This window comes from Scylla paramamosain, chromosome 11 (genome assembly GCF_035594125.1).
Source record: "Scylla paramamosain isolate STU-SP2022 chromosome 11, ASM3559412v1, whole genome shotgun sequence".
In the NCBI taxonomy this organism is placed as follows: Eukaryota; Metazoa; Arthropoda; class Malacostraca; order Decapoda; family Portunidae; genus Scylla; species Scylla paramamosain.
Window position 1 is genome coordinate 20,791,023 of NC_087161.1, and position 11,908 is coordinate 20,802,930.

Genomic DNA, 11,908 nt, shown 5'->3' on the forward strand with positions numbered 1-11,908 from the left:
CGTGGAGATTTTAGCATCTCACAGGAAGCAAAGGAATCGAACACCAGAATAAACATCTCCCAGGACTGCTCTGGTGTAACGGGAGAGGAATACAGGAAACCACAGGTTCATGGAGTAATGGCATGGACGCTGCTGCAAGAATTAATTGGTTGTCCAACTACATGTTTGTTAACTTCAACTAAGGCGACCCAGTCTGATATTTGTCTCGCCAGGACACTTGAGTCACTTACTTTCAATTAAAATTGTTGTCTCCATATACAAGTAAGTTGATCTATGTAAATTGGAGCTGTAAGTGGCAGACACTTAATTTGTCTTAATTCTTATTTTTTATTGTCGTCTACATTAATACGCTTCCGATCAATGGTGTACTTTTTTTGGAAATCTCGAGATGACCAAATAAATCTAAATGCCAATTCACTAGAAAATCAACTTAAATACTTTTGTTCATGAATACAGTTCGATTTTACCTGTGCTTCTACTTAGAAGGAACTGTGTAGAAAGCATGAAAAGCATCATTGAGAAGGATCTTAATGGGAGGTACGGAATAGACGAAGGACGGGGGAGGGAGAGAAGCAAGCCTTGAATCATCCAGAGTAGAGTTTTCAACAAAGGTTTGAACAAAAAGTTCAGCTTTAGAGATAGATGAGATGATAGTGGTAAATCAGGTTGAAAAAGAGGAGAAAAAGATGAAGAAAAGTTGTTGAAGTTGCCAGAAGCAGCGAGGGGATTTAGATATGAAAAAATAAAAATAAAATAAAATAATGATGGATGAATTTTTGGCTAGTTGAAGAACAGGCTTGGCATTATCTTGGCAGAAATGCAAAGCAATGGGTTTCAGATGAAAGCCTCAAGTACAGTCTGTGGGACGCTTCTATATCACTTACAGCACGAGAACAGGCTTAGTTTGGAAGGTTTAGTGGCAGAGAAAGAATGAGGAATGTATCCCTCCTTCCCAGACACTATCACCTCTGTTATGTGTTCAACACACAAAGATAGGTCTCTGACATGGAAACAGTAGTCATTCCACGGGAAATCAGAATATTACCTCCTCAGGTCCCCAAATTAGCAGAGGCAAAACACCAGAGGTACCTCGCCTTTAGGGGATCCTGAGGAGGAAATGAAGCGATAAGAAAAGAAACAGATACGAGGTTCAGGTTGAAAGGAACCCAACAAAGAGGACAGAGTAACAGCATAAGCCAGTGATTCTCAACCAGAGGTAAATTTACCGCTTGGGAGTAAAAAATTACATGGCAAGGGGTAAATAATTGATGTACTTGATAACTGAATAATAATTCAATTAAATTCGATTTAATAGATAAAGAGAGAGAATACTAAGAGTGTGTACGTGGGTTCGTGTGTGTGTGTGTGTGTGAGGATAAGAGGGAGGTGGGGGGAGAAAGGGAAATTGTATGGAAGTAAGGGGATAAATGGAGAAACACATCAAGCAGAGGGGATTAATGATGGAGGAAAAGCTGGGAATCCCTGGCATAAGCAGGATTAGAAGTTAGGAAACGTTCAAGAAAGTTGAACATGCCTCCAAGACAGTCAGAAATGCGAGTAGGGCGTTGCATTAATTGCTCTAGGTCGTGGATGATAGCAAAGTTAAAAGCTAGATCACCAGGATGATCAGTAAAAGGAAAGAAAAGACAAAGCTGGCGGTGAACTTTGAAGTCTCCAAAAATGGAGATATTTGTGAAAGGAAAGTCAATTTGTGCTCCACTTTGGAAGTTGAAGTCAAAAATTTTTTCATAATCAGATGAGTTAGGTGAGAGGTATACAGTACAGATTAATTTAGTTTGAGAGTGACTAAGTCGAAGCCAGATGATAGAAAATCCAGAAGACTCAAGAGTGTGGGCACAAGAGCAGCTCTGGATTGAGAGTGAGGATAGAAAAAATAGGAGGGAACAGAGAAGAGATTACTGTAAGTTGTCTTAGATACCTGTGTTTCAGTGAGGAAAATATGAGATTTGAAAGAGGAGATGTGCTGTTTCACGGATTGAAAATTAGATTTATGGCCACAAATGTTACATAAATTAAGGTACAAAAAGTTGAGGGCGGTGTCAAAACACTTTTGATCGATATCAGAAGAGCAACCCGACCTAAGGACATTTGTGGCCTCCTCACCATGTGGGACTTCGTGGTTGGTATTGGACTTGCCATTTTGGACGAGTATTTTGAATTTTGAGAGAAATGTGTATGTGTCTTGGATGCATGTTGTGTTGTGTGAAGGAAGAGAGTTGTCTTTAGAAGGCAGATTGTGACTACCCCTTGTATTATGAGATACAAAAGAAAACGCTCAAGAAGGTCACTACTAGATCAGAAGCTAGTTCACAGCTCCACCAAAGTTGATGGTGAAGCACCTGCGTTTCGGTGAAGAAAAGAAGTTTAAAAGAGGAGAGGTGATGTTCCAGAAATTGAAAATTATATCCTAGGCCACGAATGTTATAGAAATTTATGTAAAAAAAAGTTGAGGGGAGTGTCACGACTCAGGATGAGCAGTCGGAACTGGAGACATTTCTGTTTTCCTCCTAATACAGAGACTCCCAAGACAGATTGTGTTATTAGAGTCATTTGAATTTCGGATTTTGAGTGAAGAGTGTACGTGTTTAAGGTGCATGCAGTGTTGCGCAAAGGGAGAGTTGTCTTAAGAGGGCAGGCAGTGACTGCCGCCTTGTGTTGCAAGACAAAGAAAAACGAACAGGGAGGTCACAGCTGGGTCAGATGCAAGGTCATAGCACCCACCTACACCAGTGTTTATGAGACCTGCCTGGGAGTAATTGTCATTTCGGCACGTATCTACTCCCCTCCTCATAGCAAATTCAGTCAACCCAACCATCTCTTTTCTCCACTATATCTATCACTCTTGAACAGAAGCATATTATATTTATTGGGCACGATCTTTCTTCTCGGAATCCAGATTGTTGGTCCGTCAGTCTATCCCTTTCCTCTGAATGTTGCATCCACCTCTTATACAATCATCTTACATATCTTGACAGATTTGACTATGAAAATGCCTGTGGGTGGAGGTTGGTCTCCTTGAAATACGCGCGCCATACGTGTGGATGAACAAGGTATTCAAGGTGGACTCAACAGAATAACCACTTCCATGAGACTGCAAGAGCGAAGGGGGAAGGTAATTGGAAGTAACAGATCAAGCATGGATGAGTGTGTCCAGTGAACTGTGAGTGGATATAGTTTAAGAAATGAGGATTAATTATGTTGGGAGTTTAGATGCGAATAACAGAAGCATGGTCATTAGAGGAAGCTAGCTTGCTATATACGTAGGCAGCAAAGACAGAGTGGACAAGAAGCTTAAGGTGTGGATTATGGATGAGTGACTGAACTTTGCTGCTGGAAGAAATTAAGAAGTCGTACTGCACCTGATGCAAAAACTAATTAATAAATAAACACGTAAATAAACAATAAAATAAATAATAATTTTAATAATAATAATAATAATAATAATAATAATAATAATAATAATAATAATAATAATTATAATAATTATAATAATAATAACAATAATAACGACAACAACAATAATAATAATAATAATGATAATAATAATAATAATAATAATAATAATAATAATAATAATAATAATAATAACAATAATAATAATAATATAAATTAATAAATACATATACAGGGTGTCCCACAAGTTAAGGTACATACTTCGGGATTTGATAGTTCAAGTAATTCTAAGTTGAAAATATTATATACACATATGCTGTGTTTTACTTTATTTTGTGAGAAATTAACGTTTGTGTTGCAGGAGCCGCTGGCCTGGTTAGACCTCCGCCTCCTTCCCTCACTCCCCGGTTCGCTACATTTGCTGATTTTTTCTATCTGACTTCTGATCTTTCTAATGACTTCTGATCTTTCTAAAAATTCTGTTTGGGGCAGAATAAACTTGGTATTGTTCAATGCCTCAAAAATTCAATTCCTCCATCTATCGACTCGACACAACCTTCCAAACAACTACCCCTTCTTCTTCGACTGACAGTTGCAGTAAGTTGCCAGGTATGTTTAAAAAGTAGCACTTAACAACCACTGCATAGCTGTGTTGCATGTACCTAGATTGTCTTCACTGACATATAAAAATTCAATCTGGCAATTGTTGTTTCCTGTAAGACTTTCACTGCATAGATTGTATACGAAAAATATCATTTAATGCTGCGCGGCGCCACTCAGTACATAGCGAGTCGGGGAGGGAAAGGAGGCGGAGACCCACCCAGGCCAACGGTTCCCGCAACACACAACTTTACACGTTAATTCTTCGCAAAATAAAGCAAAACACAGCATATGTGCATAGAGTATTTTCGACTTAGAATAACTTGAATTATCAAATCCCGAATATGTACCTTAACTTGCGAGACAACCTGTATAGACAAAATAAGTTAAAAGCAAAATAACACAAACCAATAAATAAGATCATATAAGATAAAAAGCGAATAATATAAGATTAAAATTAAAGCAAAAGAACGACAAGGTAAAAGAAACAATAAAAAAATAATAAAATCTCTAGTATACGGAAAAGCCATCCTTCACAGTAATGTCCTAGAGATTATTATTATTATTATTAGTTTATTGACAAATTCACAAACATAAGATTATAAAACATACATAATAAAAACAGTACAAGATTAACTTCTTAATAGAATTTGTCCAGATAAAATACAAATTCTAAAATGTCTGTCTCCCTCTACTAAACAGTTAAAATTAACCACTGTGCAAATATTACACCAATGAGAGAGAGAGAGAGAGAGAGAGAGAGAGAGAGAGAGAGAGAGAGAGAGAGAGAGAGAGAGAGAGAGAGAGAGAGAGAGAGAGAGAGAGAGTTCCATCTCTCCCTCCCTCCCTCTCTTAACACCGGGTCTTGATCTTGATCTTGATGGTACAGGTGGCACAGGATCACTCCTGAACCAGGCCTTTGGATCGGCAACTCCTGTAGAAAGGGGGGAAAAAAAAAAGAGAAACGAACAGCATCCTCTATCCTAATTGTTCATACACCTGGCACGCCACATTCTCTCCAGAAACTCTTTCACCGCCTCAATCATCCTTTCATTGGCCTCTCTACCCAGTCCCAGCAACAACACCATCCATTCCTTTCCTGTCTTCTCCACTCTTTCATTCCTATCATGCCCTAACTCAGTCAGTATCACTTGCATCATCTCATTCCTGTCTCTGGCATACTGCACACACTCCAGCACCACATGTTCCACCGTCTCATCCTCTCCCATGTCACACATCTGGCACACTTTGCTGCGGGACTCAGACCACCTGTAACTCCTTGCATTCACATCCATACACTGTGCCCTCGCTCGGAAGAGAAGATCGCCGCCCAGGCTTCCATCATACCACCTTTCATACTTCGGGGCCTCTTTCTCCTTGTACCATTCCAGGGTCTTCTTTCTTTCCATTTCATTCTTCCATTCATTCAGTCCCACACATTTCACTTCTTTGTCTATCTCATTCTTCCATTTTCTCACATCCCATTCGGCTCCCACTCTGCCTCCTCTTGTTACCACCCATTCACGCTCATTTTGATTCCTACCAGCCATTCTTATCGCCCACACAACTTGCAATCCATTCCTGTCTGTCATTCTCATGCATCTCTTCCTCCATTTGCTTCCACTTTCATTCCACAGGTACACCTTCCTTGCTATTCTTGCATCATCCATTCTCTCAAGCCTAATCTTGTACCTAAGTGTGGCTTTTGTGAGTCTTTCTCTGAAGGTGCTCCATCCCATGTCACCTCTCAAGGCTTCAACTGCTGTGCACCTAGGTGCACTCAGTGCCATCCTTGCTACTCTATTCTGGCCCACTTCTAACTTATCAATTTCACTTTCATTCCATGCAATCACATCCATACCATACATTATACATGGCACAGCCACACTCTTCCACACTTCTCTCAACACATCATACTTACTTGCTCTCATTCTTGCTGCGCTTCCCAATCGACCTATCCACTGGTTTACCATACTTATCTTTTCATTCTTTGCCTTTGCACACCCACTAGGACTCATCCACATCCCTAAGTACTTGTATTCTTGCACCTGTCTCAACTCATTCTCTCCAAGTCTCCATACCACATTACTTTCATCCTCTGACCTATTCACAATCATTACTTTGCTTTTCTCACTGCTAAACCTTACTCCAAAGTCTTTACCACAGCCATCCACTACATCCAACAAACTTTGAAGCTCAACTGCCGATTCACTCATAACAACTACGTCATCTGCATAAAGGAGCACACATACTTTATCATTCCCCACACTTACCCCTACATTCATTCTTCTCATCCTGGCTGCTAGCTCCTCTGTATACAGGCTAAAAAGGGTTGGTGACAATATACAGCCCTGCCTAACTCCTCTCTCACTCTTCATCCAGTCTGTTTATATGTCTCCTAGTCTGTATCTAGCTCTTGTGTCCACATACATACTTTGCACTATGTTAACTATCTTTGCACTCAATCCAATCTTTTCTAAGACTCTACCTAACATTTCTCTGTTCACTCTATCATAAGCTTTCTCTATATCCAAAACACCTAGGTACAATTTACCCCCATCCTTCTTTTTCTTCTCAATCATTTCATTCACCACAAACATATTGTTCTCAGCTCTCCTGTCCCTACGAAAACCATTCTGTTCTTCACCCAGCACTCCAGCTATCTCAATCCATTTACACAGTCTCTCATTCAACACTGCACTGAAAACTTTACCTATTGTATTCACTAATGCAATTGGCCTGTAGTTCTTCAGCTCATTCTTACTCTTAAAGGTAGGCGCACACTTGTTCGCATCGTACGGACGGCACGCATCGTACGCATCGGATTTTAGTATTCTTTACATTATTTCAAATGGGTCTGCGCGCATTTGAACGCGTCGTACGCATCGGACATCGGCAATGCCGACGAGGATCCCCGAAAGAGCATTCAATCCGATGCGTACGAACGATGCGGATGGAGTATGTCCTTCCAGAGAGAGCTCAGCTTCACAACTGCGGGTGGTGAATGGTCCAATGCCGACAATGTGCGCAGAAAATCCGATCCGTCCGATGCGTGCCGTCCGTACGATGCGGACCAATGTGCGCTGATCCCAAAAACAATCCGATGAGTACGATGCGTGCCGTCCGTACGATGCGAACAAGTGTGCGCCTACCTTAAATCCTCCCTTATGTAACAGACACACTCGGCTCTCATTCCACTTTCTTGGCACTCTCTCTTCATCCCACACTCGGTTGAATAACTCAGTCATTCTGTCTATCACTACCTCCCCACCATTCTTGTAGAACTCATAGGGTATATCATCTGGACCTGCTGCCTTGCTATTCTTCTGCCTTCTCACACATCTCTCCACTTCATCCCTACTGATTCTTTCATCCAGTTCATCTGCATTCTTCCTTTCCAGTGTTACACATTCTTCTCTCACACTTAACATCTCACCTACTCCACCTACTTCTTCCCAGAACCCTTTGATTGCCTCCCTGATTCCGTCCTTCTCTGTTATAACTACACCCTCCACTTTTAGACTCTCCACACCAGCACTGCCTGACATATTCTCACCTCTCATGAACTTGTACCATTCACGGCCACCTTCCATACCTTTCTCCCTTAAAGATTGAATCACTCTCCTTTCACTCTTCACTTTAGCATTCATTATCATTCGTCTTGTCAACCGCTGCTGCTTCACATACGCTGCCCATGCATTCTGATACTTATTCTCTGCCTCATCGCTTTCATGCCTCTTTTTCCTCAGCCATCTACACTGTATACTCATTCTCTTTCGCTCCTTCCTAGCTGCTCTGATTTCATCATTCCACCATGGTTTACATACATTCTTTCTTCTACCTACTCTCACAAACCCAATCTGGTTCTCAGCAGCACCCCTCACGTCCTCAACCAGTTTCTCATTCAGATGCTCCACGTCATGCACACTTTCGTCGTCCCAGCTTCTCTCACTCAGATCAACCTGAAAGTTCTCCCACCCTACATCTCTCAGTCTCCACTTCTTTTTCTTACTTGCCACTTTCACTTCATTCCCATCCTGCATCAAGCACTCCACAACCAGCATGTTGTGATCGGACACAATATCAACCAAACCATCCTCATCTATCCACATGTGCGACACAATTTCATGCATTCTTCCATTCACCAACATGTAGTCAATTGCCGATTCCTGTTATCTTGCACTCCAAGTCACACGCCCCTCAGCCAAAGTAACATTCAGATTTTCCAGCTCCAGTTCATCAACAAACTCTCCAAGCATTTCACCATTCCTGTTCACCTGTTCCCCCAGTATTCCCACATGTGCATTCATGTCACCCATAATTAGAACTCTCTCCTCTCCATGCTCTCTCACAACTTTCTAAAGTATGTCATACTTCCTCCTATTTTCCCTCTCTGCTCTTTCACCCATGACAGTCATGTACACTACCACCAGTACCACCTTCTCTGGTCTGCCACGACCATCCATGCATTCCACTCTGACTGCAAGCACATCCTCACTACTTGTACACTCCCCCACATCAATCTCCTCTACTTTCAGTCCTCTTTCTTTCTTGTAGAGTAGGGCTACGCCTCCTCCCAGTGTTTCCTGTGCCTTACGCCTCTTTCCAATCATAACATACTCGCATCCCTCCATTTGTACATCATCTCTCAGGTGAGTCTCAGTGAGCCCAACTAAGTCGAACCTCCACTCCCTGAGCTCCTTGCATACATCCTCAAACTTGCCCACACCCCATCCTCTCACATTCATACAGCCAATCTTCACACATTTACTTGCCTGGTTAGTCTCTTTTCTTCCATGTTTGCTGACATCAGTGGGTCCTCCTCGTCATGCGTCGTCCACACAACACACCTGCCTCGCCCTCATCCACTCGGCCAGTCGACGTCCTAGCCTCTCATTCCCGTTGTGGTTGAGGTGGACCCCGTCTCTCCCAAAGAATTTGTCCTGGTCGAGGATCCCATCCATGTCCAGGAAGCTCACGTTGCCCTTCTTCTCTGCCATCCATTCCATCTTGACCTCCATTAGTTCCATGCATATCTTGCGGTTCGTTTCTCTTCTGACCTTCTCATACTGAGAGGTCATGTATTGTTCTTATCGTGCTTGTACTATGGTAATGTACAGTCCTGCAGGATGCATAAAAAAATATTGCTTAGTAGGGCGGCAGGACAGTACGCCGCTACTCTGGGATGACTTATCGAAAACCATCCGGAAATAATTCGCTACCCTTGATTCTGGCCTGTACGCAACTCCAGTGTGGAATTCCAGAGAGAGAGAGATAAGTATGAAAATGTCAACCCAGAGGCTATAACAATTGTGTTGGGAGACTTTAACTACTGTGATTTTCAATTTTCAACCATGGGTACCTATATACCAGCAGATGGCACCAACATCTTAGACAAGTTTTACTGTAATGTTAGAAATGGTTATCGTGTGTATCAAAAACCTAAATTAGGAAACTCTGACCATAACATGGTTTTTATGGCCCCGATTTATAGACAAAAAATAAAAAGTGAATTACGCAAGAAAATTAGTGTACAAAAATGGGAAAGTGAGCATATTATGAATCTCCAAGGTTGGTTTGAGTGCACAGACTGGGATGTATTATACAATGAGTCAGTTGATATCAATATTAATCTAAATGTGTTTAATTCATATATTAGGTTTTGTACTGATACGCTTGTCCCAACCAAGGAAATAATTATATATCCAAATAATAAACCGTGGATTAATTTTAATATCAAAGCACTACTGATGGAAAAGAAAAACAGTTTTGTTAATGGTCAACGAATGCAAAGGAAAATCATACAGTCAATTAAACAGAAAAATATCAGAAGCTAAATGTACACGTAAAATGAAAATTGAAAGGATGTTCAGATTAAAGAAACCTAAAAGTGCTTGGAGTGGAATGAAACTATTGTGTGGCTTTAATAAGAACACATCATTGGACCCAACAAATGTCACCAGTTATGTAAATGATTTAAACTTTTTATGTTAGGTTTGATGTTTTCATAACTTTAACCTAGAATGTGAGAATATATTGTCAGCTGTTATAAGTATTAATGCTGAACGTATTCTTATAACAAATGAAGATGTAATAAACTCCCTGGAAAGAATTCAGAGTAGGAAAGCCAATGGACCTGAAAACATCTGTAAATTATCAAAAACGTGCAGAGCAACTTGCTGAACCACTGAGGATTTTTTTCCAAGCTTCATTAGACCAGTGTGTAGTGCCAAATATGTGGAAAACATCTGAAATTATATCTGTGCCTAAAAATAACAATCCAAAAGAATTTAACGATTTAAGACCTGTAGCCCTACTGTTATCATGAAATGCTTAGAGCACATTATAAAGAGACACCTATGTGATAGTGTTGTTCATCACAAAGATAAATTACAATTTGCTTATTCTCAAAATAGGAGTGGCCAGGATGCTGTGTTAACTTTATTTCACCAAACTTGTGAACATCTTGAATCAAAAAATTCACAAGTAAGAAATCTTTTTGTAGATTTCAGCAGTGCATTTAATACTATGCAACCACATCTTTCCCTTAAAAAAAATGTTAGAAATGAAGGTAAACAGTAATTTAACCTTGTGGATATATAACTATCTTACATAGAGACTACAATATACTGAAGTAAAAATAAAAATCAAATCTGAGACTGTAACCACGAACACAGGAGCTCCTTAGGGTTGTGTGCTCTCTCCGTTACTTTCTACTATGTGCACGAATGACTGCATAAGCAGTACCCCTTGCTCGTCCATAATAAAATATGTCGATGATACTGCTATTGTAGGCAAAATCAGCAATGATAACTTGGAAGACTATCTGACACAAGTAAGGGATTTTTCTCTCCTGGTGTAGTGACAATTATCTTAATCTCAATGTAGATATCAGAATAAATACTAGAGTACCTGACACAATTCTTATAGCTAATGAAGAGGTTGAAAGAGTCAAGGAATATAGATATTCAAATGTAGTAATTGATAAAAAGTTAACAGGATCCGAAAATTCACGACAGGTTTATAACAAATGTCAACAGCATATCCATTTTCTTAGAATACTAAGAAATACTCACGTAGATCGGACAATATTATCACTATTTTATAAGTCTGTGGTAGAGTCAATCTTGTGTTTCTCAGTTACAGTATGGCATGGAAAGTTAACATGTAGAGATAAGAACAAAATTAAGAAAATTGTTAAAACTGCTGATAAACTTCATGCAAAAAACTGTCATTAGATGAATTGTATACCACATATGTAAGGAAACATATGAATAAGATTATGACCGATGTAACCCATCCACTGAATGAACATTATGTCTTCCTTAGATCAGGCAAAAGGTTGGCTCTCCCAAGGCTACACACAAATAGGTTTAAAAATTCTTTTATTCCAAAGGGTATAAAACTGTATAACTATTTAACATCTCAGCATAGCTAACTTACTACACTTTTAATATAACACTATTTACTTTTTAGAATTAAGTTTTATATCTTTTGGAGGGCTCGGAGTCCATAAAGAATTTCATGTTGAATATGTATTCAGTATGACAATAAAGCTTACCTTGTGTATATATATATATATATATATATATATATATATATATATATATATATATATATATATATATATATATATATATATATATATATATATATATATATATATATATATATATATATATATATATGAATTGAAGGTGCTACTTTGGCTTGTTATCTACCTGTTATGAACCTTCTTTGGTATGCGATCTACACTTTATATTGTGATCTACGTGTTATGAATCTACTTTTGTATGCAATCTACACTTTATATTGTGATCTACAACAAGAAAAATTTTACTTATCAAGAACAAGGAAAGCACTTGTCCCAGTTTCGAGAGAAAATGTCTGGTTA